General features: G+C 32.0%; 1 pseudogene; it reads left to right on the top strand.

The window, feature by feature from the left end:
• The first annotated feature begins 12,034 nt into the window (after positions 1-12,034).
• LOC148206447 (AT-hook motif nuclear-localized protein 20 pseudogene) lies at positions 12,035-13,786 on the top strand (annotated as a pseudogene).
• The last annotated feature ends 4,301 nt before the right edge of the window (positions 13,787-18,087 follow it).

Raw genomic sequence — 18,087 nt, 5'->3', positions numbered from 1 at the left:
AAATCCAATTACATTACTTTATCCATATTTATCTATATTCAAAGACCATATATAAGCATTTTTATATCTATAATTCTTCTTAACCAGTTCATGTTCACAAAATCATGAAAACAAAAATATAACAATTATATAATTATATTATAGATTGACTCTTGAAAACATGTTCTTGTCAATCTCTCACTCAAACAAAATTAGACCTTATAACACATCAAACTTTTCAGAATGCAAAACTCTAACCCTTAACTTTGTAGTTATGTTTGCCCCTAATTTTATAGTTTACTCCTAAACTAGGCAAAATTGTCCCTAACCTTATTTATTTAGCTATTTAACCTATTAAGTTTCTTCCATGAGTTCCATGAGAGATCGATCACCTTATTGTTTGATGAACTTATTTATCATTATAATTTCTTTGAAGTTAATAGCCATTTATAAAATAAATAAATAAATCCTTCATATTTTTTACATATTCACAAAATCATTATTATATACTAGATAGTAAGTGCTATTTATTGAATTTATAGTGTTCAGCTGATCTACAAGTAAACTCTATTAGTGTATTATTTTTTCTACAAGTACTACTTTGTTTATTTTTATTGCAAACTAGTCTAATGATTTACAGGAAACACTTTTGTTTTTTCTATTTAAAAGGTTTTTGTGTTATAATTTCTTTTTTCAAGTTCTTTTGTGTTTTTTTTTTCGTATTTACAAAAATGTGTAGTATTCTTTTTCTTTAGTTACACTACTAAAATAATATTATTTTGTGACAAAATATTTTTCAAAAAATAAAACCTTTTTCTATAACTATATTAACACGGAAATGTAACAATATACAATGACATTGTAAAAATAAGTATTATGAAATGTTTCTGACAAAAAGTTTTTATTAATAGTGAAAAGGATATATAATTACCATTTTTTTAATCCACCGCAAAGATATACATACAAGTTTAAATAAGGTTTAATTGCTTGCTTTGTCCCCAGTTTGGCTGCAACATGTCAAGTTAGTCCACCATTTTAAAAAAGTTTCAATTACGTCCAAACTTGGTTTAAAAGTGTCAATTTCGTTCAAACGTAGTAAAATTTGCATCAATCAAGTCCCTTCCGTTAATTCTACATAAACGGACGTTAATTTTTTTCTCTCTCCTCTGCTCCTCTGCTCTGTTTCTCTGCGCAACAGCAGACCCTCTCTTTCTTTTGAATATTTGCATACACTAAAATTTATTTTAATATTTGAATTTAAATGAATAGTTTAGATTAAGAGATACATATAATGTAATTGTTATATATAAAGAGGTTAATTAAAATAGGAAGATAATCAAATGGTTCACATTTCTGGAATGGAAGAGTCTCCATTTACTGTCAAAAGAGAAGGATCCACTCCATAAAAGAAAAGTTTTATTAACAAACTATTTAATTACTAGTTAAAACTGAACTTGATTATTATAAAACAATAATTTTTTAGTTAAACTGTATTTATAAATTATAATAGAAACATGTTTTAAATAGTTTGGAGAGTTATGTATAGACCAATTAAATTAAAAATTATAATTGCAGAAATATCATTTACCTTCTTTAAAATGATGTTAAAGAAGATTTTAATATTATGTGTGACATTTATATGTCCTCTAGATTTAGAATTCACATTCGTCTCAACTATAATTTTAATAAAAATAAAATTAATCTACGTGATATATTTAGTAAACAACACATTTCTCTTATTTTATTTAAAGATATAATATTGAATAAAAATATAAAAAGGTAAAAAATAAAGTTTTAAAAATATAAGCGTATGTTTATATAAATAAAATACGAAAAAATATTTATTAAAACATAAAGAAAGTAATTTTATTAAAATAAAAGATATTGAAAATTATTTAAAAGTTTTTCGTTCTTTCAAACTTTTCATTGAAATGATTATTTATTTTCTTAAAATATTGATTGACCAAATTAGACACTACCATATAGAATATGATAGACAACTTTTAGTGCAAATGCATTATTTTCATCCCTCAGAGGAGAGGAGCAGAGCAACAGAGGAGAGAGAAAAAGAATTAACGTCCGTTTATGTGGATTTAACGGAAGGGACTTGATTGAAGCAAATTTTACTACGTTTGGACGAAATTGACACTTTTAAACCAAGTTTGGACGTAATTGAAACTTTCTTAAAATTGTGGACTAACTTGACACGTTACAGCCAAACTGGGGACAAAACAAGCAATTAAACCTTTAAATAAATATGTAAATTATTATGACAGAAAAATCTGTCACAAAAATAAAAAATCACTGAAGTTAGTAATTTTGAGTAACAATTATTACAAATGATAGAATTATTTTACTTAATTGAAATAACATATGTTTAAACAGATTAGACACTACAAATATGTTCAATTCTATTAGACATTTTTTTTCACATAGGCGATTTTAATTCCGTTTAAATTTGTTTTCTGCTGTTAAGAAAATTATTGGAAAAACAATGTTGCTAATTGTTAGAAATATTATATCTTTTATCTTTATCTTTTATCTTTCGGTTAGTTTGTTATTATTTCTTATTTGTATTTTGGGTTTAGCCCATATTTCTTCTATTATAAATAGAGAACCCTATGTGTGTTTAACACAAGGAAGATTAATCCCATATATAATTTTCACTATATTTAACATGGTATCAGAGCAGGTTTTCTGATATCTTCCGGTGGTCTTTGCTGTCTGCCGGCGGTCGGCCATCATGGCCGCCGGCAGCCCCTAAAAATTTCATAAGATTCATTTTCTCTTCTTCTTAAATCTCAGCACCCAGAATCAAAGAGACAAGTCTCCTGGGAACCACTGCCTCCTCTGAACCAGTCGCCGCCTTCTCACCGGCCACCGTCACAGTTTCGACCGGTGACCAGTGGATCTGGACCGTCTCTTCAAGCGCGACCTTACCCTGGCGGTCGCCGTCTTTGTCTCGTTTGCATGCGCTGTCACGCGCCTCCACTCTCCGAAAGTAGATCTCGAACGCGTGTTCATCACGCGCCGCCTTCTCGGCGTCAGTATCAAACCGCGCCGCTGCCAGTCGTCTCACCGAACCTTCCTCTCTCTGTTCAGACCTTCCAGAGCAGCCATTGCTGCCATAAACGTCTGTCTTCTTCTCGCCGCATGCTTCCGCATCTTCGGACCTCCTTCTTCTTTCTGCGTTTTTTTGTGCTTCGTCTCTGTTGTAGAGGGTTTCGCCTCTGTATTGCTGTTCTTGCCTTGTTCTTCCTTTCTTATTGTATCTGCCGCACAGATCTGCTGCGTTTATTGCCTCCTTCTCCGCTGCTCTCCTTCATCCACTTCTGAAGTTGAAGTGTTTATTGCCTCCTTCTCCGCTGCTCTCCTTCATCCACTTCTGAAGTTGAAGTGTTTATTGTTTCCTTCTCCGCTGCTCTCCCTCATCCACTTCTGAAGTTGAAGTGTTTATTGCCTCCTTCTCCGTTGCTCTCCTTCATCCACTTCTGAAGTTGAAGTGTTTATTGTCTCCTTCTCCGCTGATCTCCCTCATCCACTTCTGAAGTTGAAGTGTTTATTGTCTCCTTCTCCGCTGCTCTCCTTCATCCACTTCTGAAGTTGAAGTGTTTATTGCCTCCTTCTCCGCTGCTCTCCTTCATCCACTTTTGAAGTTGAAGTGTTTATTGCCTCCTTCTCCGTTGCTCTCCTTCATCTACTTTTGAAGTTGAAGTTTCACAAGCTGCTGTTTGTTCATTGACATGTGATAACCCATCTCTGTTTGCCTCACACTCTTGAAGACAAATCATCTAGTTCAAAACCAAGTTCAGTTATTTCAAGCTTGGTTCATACAATTTGTATGCTCCAGCTTGAGGGGGAGTGTTAGAAATATTATATCTTTTATCTTTATCTTTTATCTTTCGGTTAGTTTGTTATTATTTCTTATTTGTATTTTGGGCTTAGCCCATATTTCTTCTATTATAAATAGAGAACCCTATGTGTGTTTAACACAAGAGAGATTAATCCCATATATAATTTTCAATATATTTAACACTAATCATTATTAGAAAATCGCTGTGACTTTTGGAGGTTTTCAAAACCGCCACTACTAGCAGATATTTTCACATAAATCATCGACAACGACTGGGATTTTCACAACCGCCAATACTTGCAGAAGTTTTCACGAAACTACCAATAGTTAATGAAGGTTTCCAAAACCACTAATACTTTTAGGGTTTTCCAAAACTGTCAAAAAATCATTGTTTTTGTATTGCGAAAATTATCTAATTACTATAAAAACATGTTTTGATAATAAAAGACTGAGATAATTTGAAAAAAAATATATTATATATAAAATATACTCTAAACATTGTTAATGTTGTTAAATACAATTATTGAACATAAAAAATAATTAATGTTGTTAAGTACAATTAATGTTGTTAAATACAATTAATTATTTAATATAAATAATAATTAATGTTGTTAAATACAATTATTGAACATAAAAAATAATTAATGTTGTTAAGTACAATTAATTTTGTTAAATACAATTAATTATTTAATATAAATAATAATTAATGTTGTTAAATACAATTAATATTGTTAAATTCAATTAATTGTTGAATAAAAAATAATTAATGTTGTTAAATACAATTAATTATCACCAATTTTTCAAATATTTTCTCTTTTGTGCTTACAACTCTTTCACTATCCTTTTTCAAATTAGTTGACACCAAGCTCTACGTCTAAGGATGACAAAAAAATCCGCGTTCGCGGATATCTGCGGATAAAACCTGCGACAGATAGTTACTATCCGCGACTATTTATTATCCGCGGGTAACGGGTAGCGGGTATTTTAATACCCGCTTCTAAACGGGTCGGATGCGGGTATTATACTATCCAACCCACGGATACGCGTTACTCGAAAAAAAAAAAATAAAAATAATTACAATATTTTTAATAAATCAATTTTTTTATTCTTAAAAAAAAAGGAAATTTTAATAACAATGACTTAGGATTCCTTTCATTACCTTTTTTTTAAAAGAAAAAAAGAAAAAGGGGTTACATTACTTTTGACCTAACCCTAATAGAGATATCAGACATATACATAGAATCCCATTGGAAAATTCTCTCTTAATGGATGACTTTTTTTCTTCTTCCTTCTGGTTCAGCTCGCGCAGGGAGTAGGCTCCATTCCCTCTTCCTCTCTCTCTTGTTTCTGATTGGGGTTTTGTTCGAATTTGGGATTTGAAAATAGGGTTTTATTTGTCTTCGATTTTGGGGGTTTCTTTTACGTTTTGATTCGCGTTTTGGGAGTTCGTTTCTTGATTTCTTCCCTGTTGATTGGTGATGCGATTTTGGGGTTATGATTCGAATGAGTGTTTTGAACTTTTTTGGATTTTAGTTCATTGATGCAGATTGGATTTTTGAAGACCTTTGGTGTTTCGTGATTTGGAGATTTCTGTGATTGCGTTCGTTTTTGGAATTTGGGTTTAGGGTTCCTTTTGCGTTCTCTGGAAATTCTTTATCTCTCTGTTTCATACATTGATAGTATTTGTAGGTTAATCCTGTGACTACAATCGAGACTTCAGTTACGGGGTGTTTCGTCCTTATATTTTTTTTTCAAAAGTTGTTCAGTATTTGTTTCTTTAACTTGTTTAAAAATTACATTGTGTCTTTTTAATATGTAGCAAATATATTAAATTTTTCTCTTAACTTGTAATTTAATTTAAACCTTATTTAAAAATTCACAAAATATATTTTTTAAATATTTGTGGGTTGAAAACTGGGTATCCGCGGGTTGAAAAAAATTCCGCGGATTTTTTTATGCGGATATCCAGCGGGTAGCAGGTCGGGTTGTGGTACGGTTTTTTGCATGTGGGTTGGGTTGCGGGTAGGCACTATCCATGCCCGACCCGACCCATTGTCATCCTATCTACCCTAGTTTATTCAGCAGAGATCACATGGTGTACTAAGTAACATTACTAGAAACCTATCTATCACCTTCAAATGTTTTCCTTAGCGAGGTTGGTGGATTCGATGAGACACACCCTTGACATTGACACACTGTGTTTCTCATATGGTTTGCAAGCCCTTTACCTTTTGTGATATGAAATGAAAACACAACATTGACATCAATGTATGCAATATCACCCAACAATAATGTCAGAACCACCTCTACGTGTCTTTGCATTCGTTTTCAACAATAGCAAAACTAGTGGGAAATATTGGTCATTAGGGTTTCTACCCATTGTCACTAATAATTGACCACCACAAGATGTCTTTAGATGAAACCATCAACATTAGATGAAAGGCCTACAACCACCCAAGAAGCCTTCCTTACAACCTCTAAACACATGTAAAAGACCCAAACCTTTGTGACAAAGTCGGTTAGGGTTGATTAACCTTAATCTTGATGTTCTAGCCTTAAATCTCACAATTTAACACATAGTCATATAGACACAATATTGTCGTTTTCCATCTCCCACCAACAATCCAATGCAGTTCCTTTGCTTGCTAGTCCTTCCAGGTGTTATGCTAACACTATATGTCTTCTGAATTTCATCAATTATTTGGTTCACTGTCATGATCTCCAGTCTATAAATTTGTTAACTATACTTATGTAATCCCTGTACACTTGTACTTTTGTTACAAAAAAAAAAACGCTACCACACTTATGACATCCACCAAGTGTTTTTCACCCTAAAGGTATGGATGCCTCTTGTCTTGTTAGCCATAATTAAAAACCACATTTCTTCTTACACACAACCGTAACTCTTTATGATCATTCTTCACAAATTTAACTTCTTTTCCATTCAAATTATATGCTTCATTAATGCATTCTTAAAATCCTTCAAAGAACAACTCCATCACTAAATTAATTGAAGGTCTTCTTCATTTTTTTCGTTCTATACTTTGAGAAACTTCTCCCTATTCAAACTGACACCCTCATTGCTATCCACATCTAAAAGACAAATCATCAATATTGTATACTTCGTTTATTTCATTGGTTTTCAAAATTACCCTTCATCACATTGCTTCTACTCCTAATTGTTTGTTTCTTTTTTGTCAATCTTCTCTCTATCCTAATACAGGATTAATATTTCTATGATCATATACCCCCTATCATTGTCCATCATCCCAAACCCTCATCATCATTTGTCACTCTTCTTCTTCACTATCATCATTTATCAATACATGACCATTTTTACTCCTCAACCACATTCACTTCTTCTTCCTTAAGATCTTCATTAACCTCTACCTCTACCTCTTCACCAACGACTTTGTCCACGAAGCCAACACAAGAAGTTAATAACTTAGTCTGATTAAGAACATGCTCCACATATATTTCAACCACTTCACCATTGGCCCTCTGCGTAGTTAGTCAGTATAACGCTCCTACCGAGTATTCTCAATTGTTGAGTAGTGTTTATTTCAATCCCTTCCACCACAATTTTACATCACCATCATATTTGAACTATTTAACTATTCCTAGTGTTTGAAGTATGCCCATCGATCATATCGATTTCTTTAATTACATGTATGTCCTTATCAAGTATTGTAGCCCTCAATTATTTTCGAACTTCCCATATTACGCAAAGCCATCAAACCCCATTCGAAACCTACATTGTAAGTTAGGACTTTATAGTGAAACAACCACAATCCTAAACACACATCCTCACATTACAGAAAAAAGAAAACCAATTTACAAACTAACCTCACTTTGAACTTACGTAACTTCCCCAATACCAAGTCCACTTCGTCTTTCTTCTAATGGTAGATTGCGATTTCGTTAAAGACAAATCCACACCAAGCACAATCTTCGTTTTTCTTAATTGAAATAGGAATCCCACGACTAAGCTCCTCTCAATTTCGATTTCAACAATTAACCCTAATTTCAACTGCATTTTAAAATTAACCCTATTTTTTTAAAATTTGGGATCCCTAATTTCAATTTTGATGTTAAACATTTAATTTATATCGTTAGCCACAGTAGAAACAAACTAACGACGTTGTTTCGGAAGGACTAAATCAGGGACTTTAAAAAAGGAGAGGGATGAAAATAGATTAAAGTTAGAAGAAAGACTAAAACCAAAATCGTATGATAGTTTAGGGACCAAATACATATTTAGACATTTTTTTTATGAACCCAATTATCTGCATTAATATATTTGTTTTTCTAATATAAAAAGAATTAGGAAAATCAATTATTTAAGTTTTATATTAAAAAGATTACTATTTCTTTAAAACTTTTACTTTTTTTTCTCTATATCTATATGTTTATGAAAGAGTTATTAAGAAGTAGACTTTAAGTCTAAGTCAATCCTACAAAATCAGTTTGAAATTGGCACCTACTTATATATTATGAAATTGTCTTTATCTCTAGTCAATGTAGAATCTGCAACACATTCCCCCACGTGACATATGTATATCAAGCAAGAGACAAGACATTAAAGGGTGGTTCGAAAGTGACTTGATAATGAGTGACATTATAGGCCTAACAAATAACAAGTCTCGCTAGGATAAATCCTAACTCAACCCCAAAAAATTGACTTGTAAAGTGAGGTTTGCATTCACTTATATACTATAAAATCACCTTATCTTTATTCGATTTAGGATCTCCAACAAGATCCTTGTATTTTTGAAGATCAGAGTCAACCATAAAGATTTTATAATAGAATAAAATAATTCTATCAGATCAAAATTTCCATTGTACTAAATTCACTTTTATCGTTTACTTGAGTAGTTTTTTAGAAGTTTTATGCATGAATATTAGATTGCTTGCATGTAACTCAACTGGTGGGTGTGTTTAGGATTTGTATATAATTGTTAGGGTGTTGTTCCCTCCACCATCACCCCTTCTACTTCCACCTTCCCAATTTTCTTTAATTCCAATTGTATCTTTAGATTAATTTTTTTTACTTTTACTATTTTACTATTTTAATTTATTTGAAACCTAGTTCTCCTACTTTACTTTCCCTGTACTCAATCTTTCCATCTCTCTCATTTCTGTTTAACAATTTCTCTTCCCATTTCTCCCATTTTTGTTTTACTCTGCAACCCCAGTTCTCTTCTCCTTTTCACTTCTCCTTTTCTTTTTTCTTCATTTTCCTTTTGGGTTTCAAAGCTTCCGTGTTTCATGTCATTAAAAACGTTGAAGGTTGTAGTACACATCCCTTGGAACACTCGGGGAATCGGAGAATGAAAAAATAAAGACTAAAATGTGGCATTGTTCATTTATTGTACCAGGTTAGGGTCAAGCCCGGTGAAAGTGCCCTCGCATTTTATATTGTGGAAAACAAAAGTTCTACTCCAATAACAAGTGTTTCTACGTATAATGTGACTCCAATGAAGGTACTAACTACTGATGAATACTCTGTTCTATTCATAACAAACGATGTCCGTGAACTTTGATAGAGATGAACGACAATGGAATCTTTGAAACCCAAAAAGAAAATGAAGAAGAAAGAAATGGAGGAGGAGAAGTGAAACGGAGAAGAGAACTAAGGTTGCAGAGTAAAACAAAAATGGGAGAAATGAGAAGAGAAATTGTTAAACGGAAATGAGAGAGATGAAAAGATTGAGTGCAGGGAAAATAAAGTAGGAGAACTAGGTTTCAAATAAATTAAAATAGTAAAATAGTAAAAGTAAAAAATTTTAATATAAGGATACAATTGGAATTAAAGAAAAATGGGGAGGTGGAGGGAGAATGGGTGGTGGTGGAGGGAGCAACACCCTAATTGTTAAAATAACCCTTACAAAGATTACCACTCAACTTTACCAAAGTTTACCAAAGTTGTAGCTTATAATCTTATGATGAAATTTTATGTTCAAATCTTCTACAATTTCTCATTTTTCAAATGATCCAAATATATGAAAGTAGAGAGTAACATCCAAAAGTTGCTTGGTCCTAATTTGCATAAAAAAATTTAAAATTATTTGTAATGACCTTTAATATGGTAACTTTCTTTTCTTAGCAATGTATATATGTATAGGTTAAACAAAGCCTACCATTTCAAAAAGGCTCCAAAAGCTTGGTATAAAAAATTCAGTACTACCCTGATTCAGCTTGGTTTCAAAACTACCATCTTGATCCTTCTCTTTATTCAATAAACTTTCAATTACATCATTCTTATACTTATTTACGTTGATGATTCTTGTTACAGGTTCTTCCTCTTCTGCCATCACACATATCATCTCCACACTTAACAATATATTCTCTCTCAAAGATCTTGGAAAACTTAGCTTTTTTTCTAGATATCGAAGCACACTAGCAACACAATGACTCTCTTATGCTCACCCAAACAAAATATGCACAACATGCCTCAAAAAGCTTATATATGCTCTTTGAAAAAGCTCGACCAACTCTCATGATTTCCTCTATAAAGCTCACCATTGATGATTCCACAGCCTTTCAGGATCACACGTTCTATCGTCATATTGTTGGTGCTGCAGTATCTAACTTTCACGTCCTGATCTCACATACTCCGTCCACAAGTTTTCTTTCACTGTCACAGGTGATGACCAATTCATGTGTGATTATTTCAATTCAATGATAAACCTGCAAGTTTTCTTGCTCTAAAGCATCACAGTCATCATTTTCTTCTAGAAGAATAAATTGAAATTGAGCATAAAGAGTTTTAGTGCAGTGGCCACTATTACTGCCACAATAACACATCTGATTGTGACGATGATATAGGCCACAGGTCCAGGTTTCAGATCAGTGTTTGGTCGAATTTCTGGTCAGAGTTTGTGGCCAAAGATCTGGTAGCAGCAGAAAGCGAGAGGGTTCATATAAACATATTAAAAAAAATCATTTTTTTTAATTATATACAATTTCAAATTGTCAATTTCTTTCTTTTAATACTACCGCATGCTAAAGTTATTTTTTTATATAAGTTAGTCAAATGTTAACAGATTACGAGACTGTTTTCTTCAGCAAACTACAATAAACGTATCTCTTATGAAAAAGTTAGAAATTAATCTTTATTAACAGATATTTATTTATTTAAAGTTTGACTTATATTAACAAACGAACTCCATAATCATTTTTTGTTTCACGTATATAAGAGATATAAATTAATCTTGATTAAAGATATTTATCTAAATACTTAACGTATTTGAACGTCACGGATTCGATCGAGAATCAATTTTATGATCATATATTAATTATCTGTAAATCATATTTTATTTTAACTATTTGACTGAATCAATTTGAATTGTCCCGGATTTGGGTTCATATTTTTTCGTAACTTTTGACCAATAGATAAGGAAAATTCCTACATTTTGCTAGATATATATACTTACCTCTTTATTATTTCGAAATTTAACCTAACAAATGCTTTTACATGTATATTAAGTATATTTTGGATTTGATTTGATAAGAATTTTTCTCCTGAAATGGAACGTTGATGTGTAAAAATATTGGGGCCCAAGACAAGGACGCTCTCCCCACCTGGCCACTTGCACAAGACCCCACAAAACCCTAATTTCCAAGACCCTCCAAAAGCAGAGCTAGTTGTTGCCATTGTGCCATTGCAGCATATGTGTAGTGCCAGCCACAACAAGGAAGAAAAACTACATTAAATAAACAAACACTGTTGGAGACCGAATGCAAAGGGAAAACAAATTTGTAGCTCCCCAAACCACAACATGGCTCACCCCAAAGAGAAAAATTAATGTATTTTTATTTTTTTTCACAACAAAGCAGTTTTTGTTGTGCTGTTCTTCTATAATATAGTAGTTTTTAAGCATTTATAGATAGTTATTAGCTTTTGTTTACTCTTTTTTCTAAGATCTCTCATAATTGTCATTGTTTTTGCTTGCTTCTGTAAAGGCTTTTTCATCTCTTCCATGTTTTGTCCACTGAGATCACTTCCTTATACAAAATAGTCAAAATTAAAAAAAAAATGAATGAAAACACGTTTATAAGTAGAAGACTTCCTGATCGTCTGATCTACAACCAAACCATCTTCTGATGAAAACCCATCTGTTTTACTTGATTAAATAATCAATTGATTGATCAATCAATTAATTAATTAATTAATAACTAATCTCTTCATTACACCCTTTACTTTGATTCCCTTGAGCCATTGAATCTAATTCCTCTCCTCTAACATCTAAGCACCATTTTCCTTTCCCCTTTTCTCTCTCTTCTCTCTTTCTCTCTTTTTCTCTCTCTCTCTCTCTACCCTTCCACCCATTAGAGAGTGGAAAGACCATTCATATGTTTTCATATTTGGTTAGGTCATGGATACAAGAGATAGAAGAGACAGCCCTCTTTGTTAATTTCTCCTTAAGACCTAGCTGTGAAGGGTTTGACTTTTGTTGTCCCTTGAATTCAGAAAACGCAAAGCAAATCAATCTCCTGTTGCTAACATAACCCATAGCTGGCAAGTTGGCAAATTGCGTTGTAGCTTTAAATTTGCTTAACCTTGTTCTTGCTTTGTCATCAGAAAATATTATAGGGTAAGAAAACAGTGTGTTTGTTCAGATCTTCTTATTCTTTTCTTGGTTTCTTGGAGGAAGACACTCTCAAGAACAGCAATTCTGGCTAATCCTTGGTGGACCGGTCATCAGGTGGGGTTGGGTGCAGGGGTAGACCCTGCCACCAATTCGCCATCTTCCACCTTAAACAAACGTCACATGGACCTTTCCATCAACGAGAGAAGCTTCGGCAGAGAAAGAGAAGATGAAGAGGAAGAAGATAGAGACAACGGCGATGAACCCAAAGAGGGTGCTGTCGAGGTTGGAACTCGCAGGCCCAGAGGGAGACCACCGGGCTCCAAGAACAAGCCCAAACCACCCATCTTTGTCACCAGGGACAGCCCAAACTCCCTCAGAAGCCATGTCATGGAGGTTGCCGGTGGCGCAGACGTCGCCGAAAGCGTCGCCCAGTTCGCTCGCCGCCGTCAGCGTGGGGTGTGTGTTCTCAGTGGGAGCGGTTCTGTTGCCAACGTCACTCTCCGGCAACCGGCAGCACCGGGAGCGGTTGTGGCACTGCATGGAAGGTTTGAGATTTTATCCCTAACCGGAGCGTTTCTGCCTGGCCCTGCTCCGCCAGGTGCCACCGGACTTACTGTGTATCTGGCCGGAGGACAGGGCCAGGTTGTAGGAGGAAGCGTTGTTGGTCCTCTTGTGGCAGCTGGACCAGTGATGATTATAGCTGCCACTTTTGCTAATGCTACATATGAGAGGTTGCCACTTGAAGAGGAGGATGAAGACGGTGGCGGTGGTGGCAGTGTCCAAGGAGGAAGTACTCTGGGAGGGTCTCCTCCTGGAATCGGTAGCAGTGGCGGTGGTGGTGGTGACGGTGTGAGTGGTGGGAGCCACTTGCCCGGTGGGATTCCCGATCCTTCTTCTTTGCCTTTGTATAACCTTCCACCAAATCTTCTATCCAATGGAGGAGGCCCAGTGGGGCATGAGGCTTATGCTTGGGCACATGGCCATGGAAGAACACCTTTCTGAGCTCATAATCAAAGGCTTTAGATTGCAGTGAGGAGTTTCACAACTCTAATGTTGTGATCACATGATGCTGGATATGGCTGGTTCAAGATCTAATGATGTTGTGTTCTAGTTTGAGAGATTAGGAATTGAGGAAAAGAATTGCAAAGATTTAGAAAACTGGAGTAGTTGTGAAGATCAGTGGGAGACGAAGAACGGAAGACTGTTTTACTTAGCTCAGTGTATATGTATATTGGAGTAAGAACTTTGATTTCTGTGTTTTTTTCTTTCCTTTTGCTTTATGTGTTTGGAATAATGATGATGGCGTATTTTTAATGGATAAATTTCTGAATAGTTTAATCGAGTACATTTTAATTCATAATCTCTGTGTTATGTTTGATATTTTTGTTCTTGAGATATTATATTCATGTAAAAGATACATATATTTTACTTAGATGATATTTTTTTATGTCTCTGCATTATATTATTCATCTTTAAATATAAAAATGTGGTATAAAATAGTAGTTATCTTTCCTTATTTGGGTTCTTAATATTATCATTATTATTTTAGTACCCACTTTGGGGCTATTAAATACATGATGGGATCATTGATTAGACTTGCAGGATGTGAAGAAGTTTATGTTCATGTTTGGTGTTTAAGAGGAGAAAATTTGTGGTTTTCAACTGTTCTTTTCTACTGCCGAGAACAAAGTGAATCACTGTTTGCAATAGTTTGATATAACATGACAAAATGAATTAGACATATAGAACATTCATGCATGGTGTGAATTTGCTTCTTAATTATATTTAATTTTCAAGCATACCATGCTCATTCTTTATTAGGATTGTTATGAATGAGAACTTTGCATTACTTTGCTTGTTAAATGCACATACCAACCATGGATATCTTTTAAGGTGAAAAGATAATTGTATACACCCAACTTTATATTGACTACCCATGTAACTTTTTATTTATGGTAGTAAGGATAGAAAAAGTATTTAAACATTTATTTTCTCTCGATTTTCTTAATAATAAAAAGATTTTAGAACAATGTAATGTATAAAAAGAGAAGTGGGAGTAGATGTAATATAAAATATTTTAAATAATATATAGAAGATGGCTTGCCTTTTCTGTCTTGGCAATTATTGTTTGGGTAACATGATTCATATAATAGTTTTAACAACACTTTTATATATATATTATTACTCTCTCTTTTTACACATCACATGCTCATATTATTCTTCATTTCTTTCAAGATAATTAAAAGAATTAGTTGCATTAAAAAAATGTCCTTACTATCATTGCCAACTTCCTTGGACACAGAATCTAAAAGATCTAAACCAAAGAAAAATGTGGGAGTCAAGCAATTTATCTGTTCTAGTTTAAAGCGCATATACTTTATTTTAATTAATGCAATCTTATAGTAAAATTTATTCACAACTACTTTAATTTATGTTTCCTTGTCCACTCCATTTTAGAAACTCAAACTTAAGCAAGTTTAAATATAACATTTTTATGGTAAATTATCGTATTTAAGATATTATCTATTTTCAAGTTAAAATTTTTGTTTTTTAAAAATACATTAAAAAATTAAGGAAAAATATATATCTAAATTATTTTTAACCTTAATTTTCAATCTATGTTGGACTATTACAATACTAAAACAAGTTTTCAATTGAAGATTAAGGAAAACAGGAGTTTTAGTGTCTCAATTTTGTTTCGATAAAAAATGTTAATGTTTCAACTCTAAGTCTATTAAGATATATATATATATATATATATATATATATATATATATATATATATATATATATATATATATATATATATAGAGGAGGTGTTGGTCACTTTGAAACTTAGAGTTCTTTTAATAGTTTTGTTTTTAAATAATACCTTAAAAGGTTGAAGAAAAAAAGTGTAATATTTTTTTATATCTTGTCTTCAATTAAATGAATCGAAGTTACGTTTTATTTTTGTTTAGATGACAGAAATTTCCATAATTCAGCAAAATGACTCACATAGCTAAGGATGCTTTCGAACTATATATATTACTTAACCAGTGTTGCCCTAAATTTTTCACTGTTATAAGCTAATGTCAACAAGCTACACCATAAGCTATAAGTTATACACAAATTGAGTAATGTTAACAACCTACGTTGTGAGTGTGAGCCATGTATTTTAATTGATCATAATCTTATTGATTTAGCTTAAAATCAATTTTTTAATGTTAAACATTATCTAAAATGAACTTAATAGGTATTTCAACAAAGAATTAAATAATTAATCAAACACAAGAGCATAGTGATCAACATTTCAGGAAGAATATTCTTGCGTATACGCATTTGTTTCAGATTGTTGTACCTGCCTCTTAGACTTTATAGAACGATTATACTAATTGTTTTGTTTTTAATGACTTGATTTAATTACTTAGATATAAAATGAGTTGGAAGTACACTTTACATTGCCTACTATTATAGTTTCTAACAATAATTAGTAAATACACACAATCAAACGAGTAAGACCCACCATAATATCGAGCTTCAACAATCTAAAATGTATATTAATTTTAATAGCCTTAACTTTAATATTTTTTTTCCACTTAAATTCACTTTCAATTCCAATAGTTTTTGTACAATTATAAATTGCATAAAATTTTAATTACTGATTTAGTCTTTCAGTCCTTCAAATTAAATAATGTTGATCCATCATTAATAAATGTTTAATTAACGGAGGATGTCACATTGGAATAATATGCCTAATAGTAACATTTTTTTAATAATACTTTTACTTATAAATATCATTTTTCAACTATTAAAGAATTTATTAATATTTGACCAATACTTAATTTTGGAAAATTAAAATATGGGGAAATATATTTTTTTACAAAACTTTATCAGAAACAGAATATAACTGCTCTAGCACATAAAACAAATTTCACAAAAATCATATGTAGACAAGCTAAATATAATTTTTCAATAATTACAAAATTCAGAACTAGGAAATAGTATAACATTTTTAGACTCTCCATCGAGTTAAACTGATACAAGAATATATGATGGCGTTTAAGAGAAGGCAATAAAAAAAATATGAAGCAGGATTTTTATTGATCAATAAATTGAATTAATTTATAAAAAGATACTATATAATATATTGATTCATAAAAAAATATTTTATATGTAATTCGTGAAAAAATATTTAATTTTCTAATGTTTAATTAATCCGAAATGGAAAGAAAGAGGTTTGAATAATTTTCTTTTTCATTTCTTTTCTCCTTTTAGAAATTCTAAAACATTCGATTTGTCGCATGTGCACCTCCTCAGTATAGCAGAAACTAAGTGTTGAACTGTGTGTAATGGGGACAATACATAATAAATTAATTGATTGAACATCCTTTGCAATTTGTTCAAAGCAGAAGCTGCTTGGTACTGTTTGGAGCATGGCTCTTCCTTGTTTGCACATGATTTGATCAAATTGCAGAAACTTTTGTCATCATATAAAGTTGTCGACATTATTGAGTCCCCAGAAACTTCATGAAAAGCTCATTAGTGCAGAATAGAGGATTTTCAGTCCATGCCAATATAGTAACATAATTGAAAAAATTACTTAGTCCAAGAACAGTATAATTAGCATATACATTAATTATATATTAATGGAAACATTGGTTCCTCCAAAAACAAAACAGACAGGGAGAGATATGAGATAAGTGTTTGGCTGTATGTGCCTTGTGCAAAGTTCCTAGTTCTCACATTAAAATATGCTTCCAATTATTTTCCTTCATCATTTTAATAATATTATGTGATTGCAGCTTTTGTCCTTCTTATCTGTTTGAGCACATTAAGGGTCATTACATACTATTAATAAAAGGGAGGAAACATATGTAGTTTTGGTGTCACATAGAAACCTTCAATACATTACATTGACCCTTGTTTTTATTTTCCACACATTGGGGTTTGAGATAACAATAATGCAAAATTATCACATTTTAATTTTTTTTTACCTAATTCTACTTTTGATTTATCATTTATAATCATGATTATGTAATTTAAGTTACTCAAAGTTTTATAAATTTGCTAATTGAATCTTTTTGATTATGTAAATATATAATTTGCACAAAGTTATATAATTTTTTTTTTAATTATATATATACAAGTCAATGGCTCATTAACATCTTCAAATTTTATAAAAGGACTAAGTTTTACCATTATAATATTTCGATATTCAATTAGCACATGAAAGATTAAAATCACATATTTATTATATTAGAAGAATCTAATTGTGAGGTTTGAGAGAGTAAAATTAAAGTAAAAAAAACTAAAATATAATTAACTCTTGATTTGGTTAAAAATTAAGTCCATATATAAAAGAATTATTGTCATCGAAGATTAAAGGTTTAAAGCATTATTTTATTATAAGGGATGATAACCTAATTTGCTTTTAAATAGCAAGTGTTATATATTCATGTCAATATAAAAGAGTTATCGTTAATTATGAGTATTATAAAATGAAAATTTGATTATGGTGTGAGATCTTGTACCTTACTATAATGGTGTTTGAAAAGGTTTTCGAAGGCACATGCCAAATAAAATTAATATTTAGAAGAGAAGAAAGTATCGTTATAAGATGTGTTTGAAGGAAGGGAAGACCAAGTTTAAATGTTAAAGAATAGTGTTGTATGGATTCAA

This window comes from Vigna umbellata, chromosome 1 (genome assembly GCF_029865625.1).
Source record: "Vigna umbellata cultivar VRB3 chromosome 1, Vumbellata_1.0, whole genome shotgun sequence".
Lineage (NCBI taxonomy): Eukaryota > Viridiplantae > Streptophyta > Magnoliopsida > Fabales > Fabaceae > Vigna > Vigna umbellata.
The sequence above is the reverse complement of the archived record's forward strand: the minus strand, read 5'-3'. Positions and strand labels throughout refer to the sequence as shown.